The sequence below is a fragment of the Peromyscus maniculatus genome, chromosome 5, assembly GCF_049852395.1.
Source record: "Peromyscus maniculatus bairdii isolate BWxNUB_F1_BW_parent chromosome 5, HU_Pman_BW_mat_3.1, whole genome shotgun sequence".
Taxonomy (NCBI): Eukaryota; Metazoa; Chordata; class Mammalia; order Rodentia; family Cricetidae; genus Peromyscus; species Peromyscus maniculatus.
In genome coordinates this window covers 32,773,198-32,790,521 of record NC_134856.1, presented here as the reverse complement: position 1 = coordinate 32,790,521, position 17,324 = coordinate 32,773,198, and the positions used below count along the sequence as shown (strand labels likewise).

At 36.2% G+C, this 17,324-nt stretch overlaps 1 long non-coding RNA gene across 8 annotated transcripts in view; it reads left to right on the top strand.

The window, feature by feature from the left end:
* LOC121829387 (uncharacterized) overlaps positions 1 to 17,324 on the top strand; it is a 142,059-nt gene that overhangs the window by 20,928 nt on the left and 103,807 nt on the right. The window lies entirely within an intron of this gene.

Here is a 17,324-nt window from a genome sequence, read left to right as displayed (position 1 = left end):
CTGCTTTCTAATTCCTTCCTTACATCCTTCTTATCTAATTTTTTGTACCATTGCTGTGTTGTCCCATGATTTAAAACCATAATCACACTAACTGGGTGTGTTTTTCTTCAACTATAACAGACACCATATTGCTCTAAGTAAACCAAACACTTTCTATTCCTAACCAGCACAAGAGATCTAACCCTTTTCCACATCCTCACAATGTTTGGTGCCATTATATTCTCTAAATTCTGTTTACTTGTTTTTGTAAACTTTTGCTTACATTTATAAACATATAAAAACAAATTCTGTTGTATTGTTTTTAACTTTCCTGGATATTGCTGAAAAAACATATATTTTCATATATTACTAAGTATTGTGTGATCCTGTTCATGAATTAGCACTTTATTGGCTAATATAACTCTTTCTGCTGATAAGGACTCCCTTTTAAAATAAATCTTTTACTGATTAAATTTGTTCTTTGACAATTTCATACATATATATAGTGCATTCTGTTTACACCCTCTTTCCACCACCCTCCTCTTATTTCCCTCTGACCCTTATCACCCCCTCCTTTCCTACAATTCCCTTTTACTTACTCATGTCTTTTTGTTTTGTTTTTTGACTTACTGATTTGAGCCAGAATAGAAAACCTGGTGTTAGATACACCATTGAAAATTATTGACCCTCTGTAATAAACCATCAGTAGCCAATACTTCAGAAGGGAGTGAGAGGACTTAATGAGGCCCTCCCAATCTATGATTGGCTGGTGATAGGCCCAGTCTCCTGCAGAGACTATGCAGTTGCTTCTGGGAGATCATACTTACAAACTTCTTCCTCTCCTTTCTTCCCTTCTTCTTCTCTATCCTTTCTTTCCTTTCCTCCTTTTTTCCCTCCCATCCTCTCTTCTGTAATGTTCTATGAGCTTTGCTTGTAGTTTTATTAATGTCCTGCTTAGCCTGAGCACTCAGCCATCACATTAAAAGCACTGGAAGCAGCCATGAGCCTCTGCACTCAAGGCAGTTCACTACAACCCAAGACCAATGGGTTTCTCAAGTTATTCCATAAAATAGAAAAAGAAAGAATGCTTCCAAAATTTTTATGGAGTCAACAGTACATAAAATAGAGTACGTAATCATACACACAACCACAGCCACCTGATTTTTTAAAAAGTGGACCAAAAATACACACTGGAGTGAAGTCAGCCTCTTCAACAAATTGTGCTGAAAAAAAATCCTCTTGTGTAGAAGACGGAAACTTTTCCCTCAAAATGCACAAAAATCAGCTCCATGTCAATCAGGGAATCTCAGTATAAAATTTTAAAATCAGGAACTTTTAGAAGAAAAGGTAGGAAACACTCTGTAAGATATAGGCATTGGCAAAGACTTTCTAAATAGAATATGATTACTCAAGGAATAAGGCCAGCAATTAACAATCAGGAGTTCATGAAGTTAAAAGGCTGGTTACAACAAAGGAAGCCATCAATTAAATAAATAGGCAGCTCACAGAATGAGAAAATATTTTCCAGAAATACATGTGACAAAGGACTAAAATCTAGAATATACTGAAAAATAACAGCATTGAGAAAAACTCACTCAATAACAAGATGGACTGTAGAACTGGGTAGAGAGTTCTTAAAACAAGAAATACTAAGAGCTAATAAATACTTTAAATGTGTGCAACATAATTAGCCATTAGGGAAATGCAAATTTAAATTAGTTTGAAATTCCGTCTCACCACAGTCAGAATAGCTACTGTCAAAACTTCAAATGACAACCGATTCTGGTGAGGTTTTTAGGAAGGTGGAGCCCTCACTCACTATTAGTGGGAGGATAGAGTGATGCAAGCACTGTGGAAATCAGTGTGAAGCTTGTATAAGAAAGGAAAAATAGAACTAATAGTATTATACACTGTTAAGTAAAAGGGACTTATAGAAATTAGAACTAATAGTATTATACACTGTTAAGTAAAAGGGACTTATAGAAATTATTCTTCATATATAATAGGGTGTGCTCCATTCATGTTTTCCCCTTTTTGGAAGAAATTGGCTATATTCAGTCCTTCAATTTTCTGAACACACTCTGAAATCTAAATTGTTTTGACAAAGACGTAATATGAATGTACTTGGATATTATTTAGATTATCCTGAACATTTAGGTATTGTTTTAAGGACAAACTGAAGTATTATAATGTAATCGGAAGTGGAGCTTCCTGTCCTGTACACCCAATTATACCCAGCAGTTGCTCCCAAAACTACCACTCTGAGGCTTATATTAATTATAAATGCTTGGCTGATAGCTCAGGCTTGTTTTTAGTTACCTTTTACATTTAAATTAACCCTATTTCTCATCTATTCTGAGCCATGTGGTTCATGCCTTGTTACCTCATTTTCTACATGTCTTGCTTCCTTGGTGGCTGGCTGAGTCCTCCCTTCTTTATCTCCATCCTCAATTTGATGATATCATCTAATCTTATCATGCCTTGCCATTGGCCAAAACTGCCTTATTATCAACTGTAGCATGAATCTTAAAAGGTCTTATTAATAAAAATCAAACCCAGAGCCAGGTATTAGGGTTAAAGCTGGAAGATCAGAGAAGCAGAACAAGCCACAGCCACCTCACCTTACTACCACCTCAGCTGATCCTGTTTCCCTAGACTAGAAGCCTCTGAGGCCTCATCCAGAATAAATCTCAGCTGAACTGCTGCTAAAAGCCTAAAAGTTTAACTAGGCTCTAGTTCCTGGTCCTCATGCCTTATATACCTTTCTGCTTCCTGCCATCACTTCCTGGGATTAAAGGTGTGTGTCTCCATGCCTGGCTGTTTCCAATATGGCTTTAAATTCACAGATATCCAATGGATCTCTGTCTCCAGAATGCTAGGATTAAAGGTGTGTGTGCCACCATTTTCTGGCCTCTATAGCTAGTGGCTGTTCTGTTCTCTGACCCTAGATAAGTTTATTAGAGTGTACAATATATTGACCAAAATCAACCGATGAGAGAAACACACAGTCATAGCATATAGAAGGACTTTGCACAGCATTTCCTCCTTTCTGTCTAATCAAAATGGAAGGTTTTTACTTTAATGTAGAAAAATTATATACAATAAAAACAGATATCAAATAAGAATCAGTTATACTATCTAGTCTATTTGTATGTGGCAAAATTAAAGAAAATACTCTAATCTATTTTATCTTTAAGAGTCTAAATTTTCATATCTAATTTACCTTTTATCATAACTAAGAACTATAATCGTAACTATCTAGTCTTCAATTCCATCAAAGATCCCAGAAGAATATAATATTAACCTGAGTAAACAGGAAGTACATTGCAACTTCCAAAACTCTAGAAATGACAGACACATCTGATTGTCTAGACAGTCACCCAAAGTTCTGTAACATTGGGGCATCCATCTTCAGGCTATAGGTCTAGAATATCTGGCAGACTTTTTAGTGAAGCAGGAAATTTGAAGGACTGTTCCACCTATATTGACAAAGTTCATCAGTCACTTTTCTCGGTGTCCTGTAGAATGTCTAGCAGCTTCTTCTGTGAAACAGGAACCTGAAGGGCCATTTTCCACTTGTTTTGGCAAAATTTAGTGGTCACTTTTCTATGGGTCCTGCATGTCCAATTTATACAGAATATTGTCAAGCGGTCCAAGCAAAAGCAGTTTCTTGACCAAATGGCTAGCCTTACCATGTTGAAAGCAAATTCCAAAGGAGTTTTTTTTTTGTTTTGTTTTGTTTTGTTTTTTTTGTTTTTTTTTTTTTTTATCCATCATCCTCTTTGAAGTAATTGGTGCTGTAGGGAGCAGATATGTCTCACTGTCGAGAAAAGTTTTTAAAACATTTTAAATGCCATATTCTGTAGGTCTCTGAAGTGTTTCAAGATTACCTATTTAACTGAAATATATCTTGGTATACCTAGAAAACCTAACTAATATGGCTATAAGTTTGACTACTAGAGATGAATATTAATCTATATTTTTAATTATACATTACATTTTAAATGAGTTATATAGACATAATACCTTAAACAAGAGTACAAATGTACATATAGTTTAACAAAATTGACTTTAAATTTGTATCAATAAACTAAAATGCAAACTAATATAAAATAGTTTGAGATTAACAGTTGTTTTTTGGATTAAAGTAGATTCAATAATCTACCCTTTTGTTCCATCATAAAAATGTTCTCTTTTCCCCATCATTTTTATATGACACCCCTTTCTATCTTTAGAAAGAGATTGACTATGACCAATAACAATCTAAAACCAAACCCCTAAACAAAGACAAACATTCATAATCTATTTTTTGGAATGTGAGAGTAGTTCTCTACACTACTTCCTGCTAATTGGCAACACTGGTAGTATTTTTGGGACCCTGAGAAAATGTAGGATAATTGTTAAATCTTGTCTATAGTATTTTGTGAGGCTGGATCATTTCAGTCAGTACCTTGAAGCTCTTTTGAATACTGGATCATCTGGTCTGTTTTTATTGGTGTCTGGTCCCCTTGTTCTGGAAATATATAAACTTTCAAGGGTAACATACATATCTGTATTAATATAAATATAAACTGTATATTGTACATAAGCTAAGATAATTTTTTTTGTTTCATGTTTGACCAGGTAAAATATGCATTGTGTCTTGTAGCTACTTTAGGATTATTTTCACATGTCTGTAGTTAGGATTTCAAGAGGTCTTCTTTGATCAAACCTGATTTATCTTAATCCATATGAGTCAAGATATTTTTAAATATATAAGTTGGTTCAGTCTAGCAGTTTTTACAATTCAATGTCTATTAACAGTTATCATTTGTTCATTAACAGTCAAAAAATCAAAGAGACACAGTAAAATATAAAATCCAGACTGTGTATTTTCCATCTTTACATGACTATTATTTTTTATTATTCTTTTTTAAAAAGGCTTTAATATTATTTAATTTATCCTTTGTTTCTCTTTCTCAAGTCTACACACATTTTTCAAACATACTATGACCCATTTGGAGACCTTTTTGTCTGACTCTGTTTTTACTGCATAGCTCTCTTTCTGACCACATGAGTCTGTAAGCTGCTAAGCAGGCATGGCTAGGATCAATGTGGCTCTGGCAGCTGGCTCTACCCCACTCCTTTGTTCCCTGAGTGCCTAGCTTCATGACAGAAGTACTAGTGGAAGCCATATTTACCAACCAACTCTGGGGAATTTTAGGGTCCACACTGCCAACAAGTAGAGCATTGCCCCCTGCTGATCAGGAACCCCATTTAAGTGTTTGGTAGCAGGACCTCTTAAAAGAGCTGTCCAGCTTTTGCCATTGAGTCAGGAAGCCATCTCTTAAAGGAGCCATGCCTCTGGTAGTTGCCAGCAAACAGTGCCCACCCAAGAAAATGCTGCTACCAAGAAGCCATGCTTGATTCCATTCTTGTGTGTCTAGTATGCTTTCTTAAGCTTTGCCAGATTTTATGTGGATATTTCGGCCCCATATTAGAATGACATATGTAGTCAGAGGCAGAGCTTTCTGTCTCATACACCATATTATACCCAGCAACTTCCCAAATTACCACTCAGAGGCTTATACTAATTACTAATTACAAATGTTTGGCTGATGGCTCAGGCTTATTACTAGCTAGCTCTTACATTTAAATTAAGATTTCTTATCTATGCTTTGCTACATGGTTCAGTTTGTACCTCATTTTCTACATGTCTTGCTTCCTTGGCAACTGGTGGGCATCTGCCATGACTCCACCCTTCTTCATCTCTGTCCTTAGTTTGATTATATTACCTAACTTTGTCATGCCTTGCCATCGGCCAAAACTACTTTATTATCAACCAATGGGAGCAACACACATTCACAGTGTACAGAAGGACATCCCACAGCATTACAATTTTAATTTATCAGTATAAAAGGGCTAATTTTCCTTTGTTTTATGTCATCAACAACACTGTTCTAGAATATCCACCATAAACTTTTGTACATTGTCTTTAGACATCTTCCTTCTATACACCTGACTTTTTAATACTTTAGAAATAATCATTATTTAATCAACTGCCATTTACTGGTGTGTAGAGATAGAGGTATATTTTGTAGGACTGTCTTATTTCCAGATACTTTCTCTTATTAATTTAACTGTATAGATTCTCTTGACTCTTTCAAACAGGTAGTGAGAGTCCATGCAAGTTAGCACAGAGGTTTTAGCATTGACATCTTTGGATTCTTGTCTAATATGCTAATAATATCTGCACAGTTCTGGGAACCTCTTTTGCATAGTGATGTCTATTGTCAATACAACAATGCCATGCATCAGCCAAAAAAAAAAGAAGTGATGCAAACAGGCAGCCTTGCCATGGTTCCAACATCATAAGGATTCTGCTTTGCCCACTAACAATGGTATTCTCAGCAGACTTTTCATATATACTTTGCAGAATTATGTATGCTCCCTTCTCATTTAATCATGAACAGTTTTGTCCTTAATGGGAATTAAAGTTTAACAAATATTTTTCATTCCCTAAAGAGGCAATCACATAATTTTTCTCCATAATCTTTTAATATTATGAATTGCAATAATGGATTATGTAGAGTTAAACCCCTTTGTTTTTTTAAATAAATGAAAACTCCTCCTAATTATATGTATATAAAGGATGAACAACAGAGAAAGTATAATATTTCATTCATTAAGCTATTTAATCATTTTAGTTTATATATTCATAAGTTTGGTAGACCTATGATTATCTCTTCAAGAGTCATTTTGTGGTATTAGAAGACAATGATTAGCATTAGTGTTAGTTATCATCCTCCAAACTAAGACTAGCTGGATTTCCTGCAAATGGTCTGACTTTCTGTGAGTATCCCAGAACAGCTCTGGTGGACTTCAACTGTCGCTCTGTTTGGACGGTGTATCTTTAACTCTTTTCCATTTCTTTTAATGGTATCTGCCTATTCTGACTTTTATTCTTTTCTTAAAAGATTTAGCTGTATGTGTGTGTGTGTGTGTGTGTGTGAGAGAGAGAGAGAGAGAGAGAGAGAGACAGAGAGAGAGAGACAGAGACAGAGACAGAGAGACAGAGAGAGACAGAGAGAGAGACAGAGAGAGAAAGGGGGGGTGCAGGTGCCTTTGGAGGCCAGAAGAGGTCATCAGATTCCCCGAAACTGGTGTTATAAAAAGTTGTGGCCACCGTATAGGTGCTAGGAACTGAACTCAGGTCCTCTGCAAGACATCAAGTGATCTTAACCACTGTGCTGTCTCTCTGGTCCCCAGTTTTTCATTCTTTATGTTAGTTTCAATAAGTTATGTTTTGTTTGCATTTAAGGAATTGTTCTCAAATTATTAATTCTCTTCAAATTCCCAAATCTATATAACTCACATTTTAAAAATAGTGTTCATTTACTTTTCTTTTGAGTCTTTTGTCCTGGATGTGTCCTCTTTTTTTATTCAATGTCCATATTATTAACTTGGACATTATCTTTTTCTTTCTGGAAAAAATCATGCTAGTTCATTTATTTTAATAGTTCATCTACTTTATTAGTTTTTAAAGAAGAAAATACAATTTGGGTTTATTTTATATTTGCTTTATATCTTATTGTTGGTTGTTCTTAGCTTCACTGCTCACTATACTCAATTATTATTTTTAACATAATATTTTTATTTTTTGATTATTTGGAAACTCACAGCATGCATCCTAATTGTACTCACTTCCCAGTTCTCCCATGTGTGCCTCCCTCCCAGTGAACTCTCAAAAAAGAAGAAAGGAAAATAAAAACAAAAACAAACAAATGGTTAATTTTGTATTGTCCATATACTCACTGGAGCATAGTCAAAATCCCAGTGGCCAGCGTCCTAAGGGAAGTTGAGTCTTTCTCTACCTGCACTCTCACTAGAAGCCATCAACTGTGGAGAACCACACCTCAGTATCTACATCACAATTTTTTTTGTCTTAGTTACCTTTGATGGCCTCCTCTCCAGACTGTCATTCTTTTCTTTGGGGGTAGGGATGGGGTGGGGTGGAGGTAGGGGTCATCACAGAAGCCTTCCATGTTTCTCCCTCTCAATTGTGAGGCTACAGTCATCACCAGCATTGTAAGAATAGCTTCCTTGACCTTCACAGTCAACAGGAGCATGGACCCTAGGCTTCCTCATGGTTTCTGGCTATATCATGAATCACAAATATTCACTTGTTCTCCAGCATCAATCTCTGCCAAGGACCACCACTTTCTTGCTTTCTGGCCTGATGATATCAAATGGTCCTCTGAAGAAGCATGGACCATGGAGGTCTTTTGAGGAGGTCCAATCAGGTAAATGGACCATTCTTCACCTCAAACATCCTATTGCTCTCCAATGTCAGGGAGATCCTTTAGCTGGGCAGCTTGTTCTGGGATTGAGTCTAGGCAAGCTCCAGGCTGTTGCACACCTGTCAACCCCACTGGGCAACAACCTACTCCTCTATCAATTGCAGCCTTCTCTCACACCCCTTATGACTACCATGTCTTCAATTCATGTCTGCCCCACTCCTGTCTTTCTCACCTTTCCTTCAGATAGTCATTCATTATAGTGGCATTGGAAGCTTCAGTATGTCACACAGCATACTCTTTTGCCTAAACAGCTTTGCATGCAAATATTCATTGCTGTGTGTGGTTGGTCTGGTTCAAGGCCACTGGCTTCTGCTACACCATCAATATGGGACTCTCACAGAAACTCCTCTCATATATCCTGCTGTTGCCCCAAGTCATGGAGATCCTGCAGCTATGGTTCCACAACTCCTTCATGTGATCCAGCAGCTCATAGATGGGTAAATGTTAAGGTGGGACAACTCAAAGGCCTAATCTGGGCCTAAGTGGCAGCTGAGTTTGTCAGCCCAGGCCTCTGCCAAGTTGGTCCAGCTCTCCCTCTGCAGGTACCGCAGGTACCAACAAGTGGCTTCCAGCAAAGGGCAAGTCCAGGTCTCTCAATTATTATTATTATTATTATTATTATTATTATTATTATTATTATTATTTACTACACTTTATTTTATTCTACATTCTTTTTCTTAAAAATTTTAATGCACTTTAATTTGTTTTGATTGTGTTTGTATGTATATGGGCATGAGTGGAAGCCAGAGGGCATTTGTAGGAGTTGATTTTCTTCTTCCACTGTGTGTGTCCTAAAGTTCAAACTCAGGCAGTATTGGCAAGATTGTACTCCCTACTTATTTCTGAAATATTGATTTTCATTATTCATAAATTAAGCACAAATATACAACACAAATTGAATTAATTTGTGTTAAGAAATGTAACACAACTAATCTTTTGGAAATTGAACTATTTTTATGACCTGTTACTGATTAATTTTTGCAAGTGTTTATTTTATACTTTAGAAAAATCTATTTTTTAGTGGGAATAACATTCTACTGTGACTTAGGTCAATTTTGTTATTATACTGTCAATTGTCTTGCCCTATTGTTTACATAGTTTTTTTCTGAAAATTATATATGAAGATATTTTACTATTACCATAATAATCTTAATTTTTGAAGCTATTTGTTTTAGTTGGGATTACTATTGTGATGAAACACCATGACCAAAAGCAAGTTGTGGAAGAAAGGGTTTATTTGGTTTATACTTTACATCATAATCCATCAACAAAGGAAGTCAGGGCAGGAACTGATACAGAGGCCATGGAGGGGTGCTGCTTATTGGCTTGCTCTTCATGGTTTGCTGAGCTTATTTTCTTATTACAAGCACAGGGGTAACTCCACCCACAATGGGCATGAACCTCCTACATCAATCACCAATTAAGAAAATGCCCTACTGACTTGCCTACAGCCCAATTTTATGGAGGCATTTTCTCAATTGGGGTTCCCTCCTCTCCAGTGACTTAGCTTATGTCAAGTTGATGTAAAAGTACCCAGCACACTATTTTTCATTTTAAATTCTGTACTTATGTATGCATGTGTGTATCTGTATGTAATGTGTATTTTCTTATGTAACACACACATAGATATTTAGAATTGCCATATTTTCCTGTGAAGAACATTTTTAACATCATATAATGAATCATGTTGTAACTACAATGCTTTGGGTTTAATACTAGTTTTTGATGCCAGACATGGTAGTTCACACTTGTAATATAGGCACTGGGAGATAGAGGCAGATCTTTCAGGAGTTTGAATCTAGCCTTGGCAATAGTGAGTTCTGAGCCAGCCTGAGCTACAAAGTCTCTATCTCATAAAATGAAAATAGTAACAACAAGTGGATAAATAAGTGAAGTTGAATTTTTATTCTGATATTGCAATAGGGTATTATGCTTCTTTCCTCCCGAATTTACCTGTTATATCTTTATTTCCAAGGAATTCCTAAATATTATTTAACTCTTTTGTGTCATTTTCTTTTAGGCACTTCTTATAAGATGAAATGAGTTGAATTTTATTGGCTTGATAGCACACTCATAACAAAGTATCACAGAGTGGATGTCTTATGCACAGAACATTTTCACAGTTCTACGAGCTGAAGGTTTGAGGTCAAGACCCTGCCAGAATTGGTTCTGCCTGTATGGATCCACTCATGTCTCTTGTCTGGGTTCTGCTAGTTCACTAATAGCATTCAGCACCACTCAACTTGTAGGAGCTCACCTGAAATCACAACCTTCCTCTTCTCATGGCTTGATGCTAGTTATAGGTACAGTGGTGCTATTTTCTAAATAATGCTTAATTGTGAGGGACTGAGAGACAGGGAGAATATCCACATATAGATTTGGAGGGATACAATCCAATCCATAATAATGAGTTTTTAAATACACATATGTAAACATATATGTATTTATATCTACCTTGTTTGCATTCTACTTTACTTAGTTTACATCTACTAACCCCATTCCTGAAGCCTGTCATTGCTCAAATAGTTTTTCTTCTTGTTTTTATGTAATTAACATACAAATTAAGTTTTTCGATCTCCATAACTGTACAGGAAACAGGGAAATACCATTATCATATACTCTATTATTTTTATTGCAGGGTATATTTTTGTTTCCTGCTTGTTTATAACATCTTCTAAGTTAGCTATTACTTTATCATAGTTTCACATAAACAACACTAAAATCTAGACAGTATTTATCTGATGCCTTGTGCTTTATCTATTCTGGTATTTAAATCCTTCTTCTGGCCCCCAAATTTCTTCTTCTTGGTGTGTAATTTTGACATTAATTTAGTAAAATACTTTTGTTAGTATATTCTTTTCTTCATAAATAATAAATTAGGTTAAAGTGAGAGCTATTTTTTCTTTATCTCTTTTCTTCCCCTCTGCTGTAGTAAATTCTAATTCTTCACTATTATATGTTCAGGTGGATTTTATTTAATGTGTCCTTTTTTAAAATTCTTTCTGCTTTCTAATCTGAAAGTATGAGTCCTTCCACAACTGTGGAAAATCCTTGATCATTGTAAATTCAACAATTGTTACATCATCATTTACATAAATTCTTCCCTAGTAATCTGGTCAGAAGCCTCTTGTAAACTTCTCATTCTAGTTTTTGTGCCTAGGGTGTTTTATCTCTTTTACACTCTGTACTGTCTCCTGAGCAATTTCCAAATAGTCATCCCACCTCAAAAATACATGTATTCTCTCTTAAAACACATTTGTTAAATCCTTCCTTTCAATAAATTTACCTTGTTTTTATAAGGTCAGTCTGACTCCTTGTCAGTCACTCTCTGTGCTTTGGAAAGCACATCTAGAGTTTTCACTAGACTGGAAACTTCTGTGCTCCACCTGTTTACCTCTTCCTCTAGACTATCCTGTCTACCACTAAGCACTTTACTGATTTCACTAATTTGCCTTTTCTGGAATGTCACATAGTTGAAACCAATATGCAGATTTTTTTCTGATTTGCTTCTTCAGCTTAGTGGTATGTACTTAAATTTCTTCCCTGACTTTTCATGGTGTGAGAACAGATTTCTTCCTAAATATCTTGTCTGAATAGCTTGCCCATTGTCTAGATGTACCACACTCCATCACTTTCTGAAGGGCGTCTTCTTGGTATTCAGACTTGGGCAATTATAAATAAAGCTAGTATAAACATTGCTGTATGGATATAATTTTTCAAAACTTTTGAGAAAATACTCAAATGGATGACTTCTGTACGTGATGGCAGGAAATGGTGAGTTTGGAAGAAATAGCCTAACTTTCTTCTGCACTGACTGGGACATGTTTGTGTTCCTACCAGCAATGAATGGGAGTTCCTGATGCTCTGCATCACCAGCTTTTGTCCTTTCTACTGTTTTGAATGTATGTAATTCTAGTAAGTGTGGAGTAGAAAATGCTTTGTACAACTCTTTGTTGTTTTAATTTTTATTTTCCTTGATGTCATATAGAGTTTGTTTTAAAATTTTACTTTCTATCTATGTATCTTCTTTGGTGAGGAGTTTGTCAAGGTCTTTGACCCTTTCAACCTTAGATTAGGGGCTGAAGAGAGGGCTCAGCAGTTAAGAACACTTGCTGCTCTTGCAGAGGTTCCTAGCACCTCATGATGTCTCACAACCATCCCTAACTCCAGTTCCAAGGGATCTGACACCCTCTTCTGACTTCTATGGCTACCTGTACACAAATGGTGCACATATACACAAGCAGGAAAATACTTATACACATAAAATAAAATAATTAAATCTTTAAAACCATAGATTAAATTAAATCATTTTGACTGATATGTTTGTTCAAAATAATGAGATTCTAAGAAATATATTCAAAATATAAAGATTATTTTGAATGCATTTAATATGAACCAATGACAGCAGTTTAATGTGGGAAAATCCTAAGTTTTTCACTACCTAATATATACATTGTATTTGTTACTTTTCTTGTTGTGTCAAAAATACATTATAAAATCAACTTAAAGAAGCAAGTGTTTATTTTGGCTCACAGTTTGAAGGGATAAAATCCACAATGGTTGGAGATGGCATGGTTGCACAAGTATGAGATAGCAGGTCACATTGGTTCTGCTGTCAAAACTGAGGTCTGACCCTCAAGGTACATTTCCTACTGTCCCAGTGTGTGAAACATTAGATTCCTCATGAATGGCGAATCTCTTGAAAAATTAGAGCTGCTTTCTCTGTAGCCACCCTGTATGCAACCTTAAATGTGCTCAAAGTACTTTTCTCATCAAGCTATGCATTTTTCATATGTTTGTGCTCCCTCTGACTCACATTGTAAATGTGACTAAAAGCAATTACAAGTAACCAATCCACCACATGGATACTAAGTTGACTTGAAATATTCTCTGCCAAATAATTTAGTCCCCTACCATTGACTTCAACCTCTTTCAGGCTCCCAGAATACAGGCAAAATGTAGCCACATTCTTTGCCAGAATTAAAACATGAACAGCCCCTAGCTCAGTTCCTGAAAAAGACCTCATTCCTCTGTGAAACTTCCTAAGCTGGGACTTCACTACTCATATTTTACTCAACATTCTAGTCTTCTATACTTTCACCAGAATGACCCATTAAGCTCTGATGATAGCAAGGTAGCCATATGGAAAGCCCCACTTTTTAACACCAGTTCTGTGTATTAGTTATGTTGTTGTCATTACAAACATGGCAGAAGCATGAGGGCTAGCCATGCATCTGCAGGAAAGAAACAGAGAAATGAATGTTGGTGCTCATTTTCCTTTCTCATTTCTTTCCGTTTATATTGAGCCTATAACCACAGCGCATGGTGTGGTGACATCCACAGACTGGGAAGATGCTTACTTACCCTTCGGTTAAGACTCTCTGTATACAGCCTCACAGGAATGCTCTTTAGGTTTGTTTATACTTTTTCCAAATCTAGTCAAGATGAGAATGAAGTCCAATCATCACATGCATAAAGCAAAACATCATGTAACTTTAAATCCATGTTGATTTTTCACCACCTGAGATGAACAATGACCTAAGAACAGTTGGTGGGACAAGAAAAAAAGACTTATTTGGAAAGCTAGAAAACCAAAAATCAGAGAGGCTGTCACCAACAAAGACTATCTTATCCAGGTTTTGGGAACAGAGCTTACCCAGGAAGTGGTGGAGAGGCATTCAGATAGTTTTGCAGAAGAAATTACTGATCTGGGGTAGTCTTCTCTTGACACACTAATTACTGTTATCTGTAGGCCAATGGGTGAGCTTAGGGTCTGTGAATCTAAAGGAAAGCTACTGATTGGGAAGCCTGTGACTGTCTTTAGTTCCTTTGTCCAGGAGTTAATTATTATGTTACAAAGGTGTCTTTCCCTTGGAGAAACAACAAAGATAGAGAATGGCTGTTTTTCCCTGAAGGTCCAGAGGAGATAAAAAGAACTTTCCCCCTAATAGAGGAAGGCGACATTCTCTGAGGGAAAATATTAACCCTTTAGGTCACTCACTCAGAGTCATCCTCTGTACCAATGTGGAAACTAAAATTATATTGTTCTACTATGTGAACACATGAAGGTAGAGAATTTTTTTTAAATAATCAAGTTTAAGCTGTTTTAATAGTATTATTTTTTTCTTACTGATGCATTCTTTTTACATACTTTATCTTATGCTGTCTTTTTTTTTCAAACCTACCCTTAAATATTTTTCCTACTAAATCAAACAATCCTATTCGATGGGGCTATAGAAGGTCTAAATCCCAAGCTTACCCTTTTTTTGAGTCATATTTTCTGGCTTGATTTCTCACTATTTTGTTTTTATTTTTGAACTTAGATATCTTTTTCAATGCATCTTCCAACTTTGAAAGCCTATGAAACTTTCTTTCCAGAAAGGGTCTCATTGGCTATTGAGAGGGGCCCTGACATGGTTGATGGTTCTCAGAACTCCAGTTCCTTAGTGGGTAGTTGTGATTGTAATATGTAAAGAAGGTTCTTTTTTTCTCAAAGCTCATATAAAAATAAACACTTTTAATTTTAATCTCTTTTCTTAGCAGAGCTTTTACTTTCTAGTCCATTATTTTAATCTATGGTACAGCCTCTTGAGGGTTTTATGATTGATTATACAGGGTCTCAGTTCCAACTCTTACATTCATAAAAGACCGAAAGTCATATTTTCTTTCCTGACAGTCATTAAACTCAAACTTCTGGGTTAGTAAGCATAATGAATGATGCTAGGTTTGTCACTACATGGGTGTTCTGACAGCTTTAATTTTCAGTGCCCTTCCATTCTTAGGTCTCTGAAATATGTAAATCCTGCTCAGAAGTGTAGACATACCTTCAAAAGAATGTTTGTTATATTTTACTTGTCATCTACAGTGGGTTTGGGGGTTTTGTTTACTTTCAGGAGGTTTTTGAAAAGTTTTTCAGTCAGAGAAAGATACTATGGCCACTTTCTGTATTTTAAATACACATCAAAATTGTGGTCCACCTGCTTTTACATTTCCTGGTATTCTTGAGTGTTTATTGGTTTATTGTTACAATATCATTTCTATCATATGAAGAGATTTTTATACTAAAGTCATCAAAGGCAAATGGAATTGGTTTACTATCTCAAGCCAATATTTGATTCTTGAAGATTATTAGGAAGAATGGAGATCAAGGCCAGTCTCTGCTAAGGCAAGGCAATCAGGCAAAATGTGCTTTTCTTGGGGACAATGACAACTTAAGCAGAACTGGTGGTAATATCCATTAGGACAGAAATGCAAGATGAATCTTGGTTCAGATTAATTTAAGAGGGCTTTTCATGATGAAAAGGAATTTAGGACTGTCAAGTCACTCAGTAAAATAGCCACCATTTTTTAATACCTATTAAATGGTAGGCATTTCGCTGAAAAATTTACCTAAGGACCGCTTGCTGTCCATGTTTATGTATACATATGTAGTGATGCATGTGAAGGCCAAAGTTAGTTTAGGGTATCTCCTTCAAATTCTCTCTTCTTTCTTTCTTTCTTTCTTTCTTTCTTTCTTTCTTTCTTTCTTTCTTTCTTTCTTTCTTCCTTTCTTCCTTTCTTCCTTTCTTTCCTTCTTTCTCTCTGTCTTTCCTTCTTCTGTCCTTCCTTCCTTTCCTTCTTCTGTCCTTCCTTCCTTTCTTTCTTTTTTGCTCTTCCCCCTCTCTTTCTTTCTTTCAAAGCATAGTCCCTCACTGAACCTCACTGATTCCCCTAGACTGGCTGGCCAGTGAGCTTCCAGGATCCAGGATCTGCCTGACTCTGCCTCCCCGCTGCCTCCCCACTGCCAGGGTTATAAGCTTTCTAAAGCACGTCACAGGCTGAGCTATCTCCCCAGCTCTTTATCCACATTTTAGAAATAAACAAACAAATAAAAAGATAGCTTTGGCTGATAAGATCATACAGATTCTACCTAGGAAGTAAAGGTGGGTTCTATAGCAATTATGAATTTAATCACTTCCCCCAAGCAGCAAAGATAAGTCAACAAATATTTTTATAACCATAGTGAAGTTGTGTGGCTGTTTACTTAGGAAGATTATTGTATTGACCTAGTAGCACAATAGGTACAAGAATTGCATGACACTCTTATCTAACTTTTATCCCAGCAAAGAAAGCTGTAAGCTAAGACAAGGAAGAACAAATGAATAGCTTTGAAAAAGAACAGAAAGGCCTTCATTTTTATCCTTGATGAGATGGAAGACATGTGAAAGTTATGCTTTATAAAAGGCATCTTTAGAAAACCATGTAGAGGATCAATACAAAGCAGAGAACTATGTATTCATTACTTACATGCTCAGTTGTCTTTGTTTACAAGTATAGAGTATTTGAACCTTTCTGATTAGTTAGCAGAAACAAGGAATAGAGAAACAATTCAAAGTTCCCATTCCTTGGAAGACCAGTGGAGTCCTCCAAAGGCATACAAGCTGTCTTTTCTGAATATGGGAGGACATAACTTTGGAAACTGTTGGCATTTGAAGGAAAGAGATGGGAGAGGGCCATCAGTGACAGGAATGGAAATTGCATTCTCTTTGGTTGGCACTCACATACATCCTATACTTCAGAAATTCAGAAAGGCCTGAAAAGAAAAGGAAAGCTTTGTGGTGTGGGACTGTTCTATGCAGATGAAAAATGACTGGCACATGCAGCTTCCCTGTTTCCTTGTTTGATATTTTAAATTTCCCAAGAAAGGTATTACTGCTGCCAATGTGTAGATAAGAAATGGAGTCCTATGAAGTTAATGAATGTCCCAAAAGCCAGCTACCAGTAACAGGCAGAGATGGAATTCAGACACAGTTCTTATGGCCCTAAATGCTGTACTCTTTGAAAGCAAGTGTACAAAAGAAACTCTTTTTTAATCAAGATAAGAATTACTGTGCAGTGGATTGGAGCTCAGAGGGCAACCCAAGAAAATTGCAGTAGTAGCCTATACCAAGACATCCCAGAAGTAGCTTGCATATGAGTGGATGCTTTCAAATGTATCACCCTGGGTAGCTCTTACTTATCTTGTGG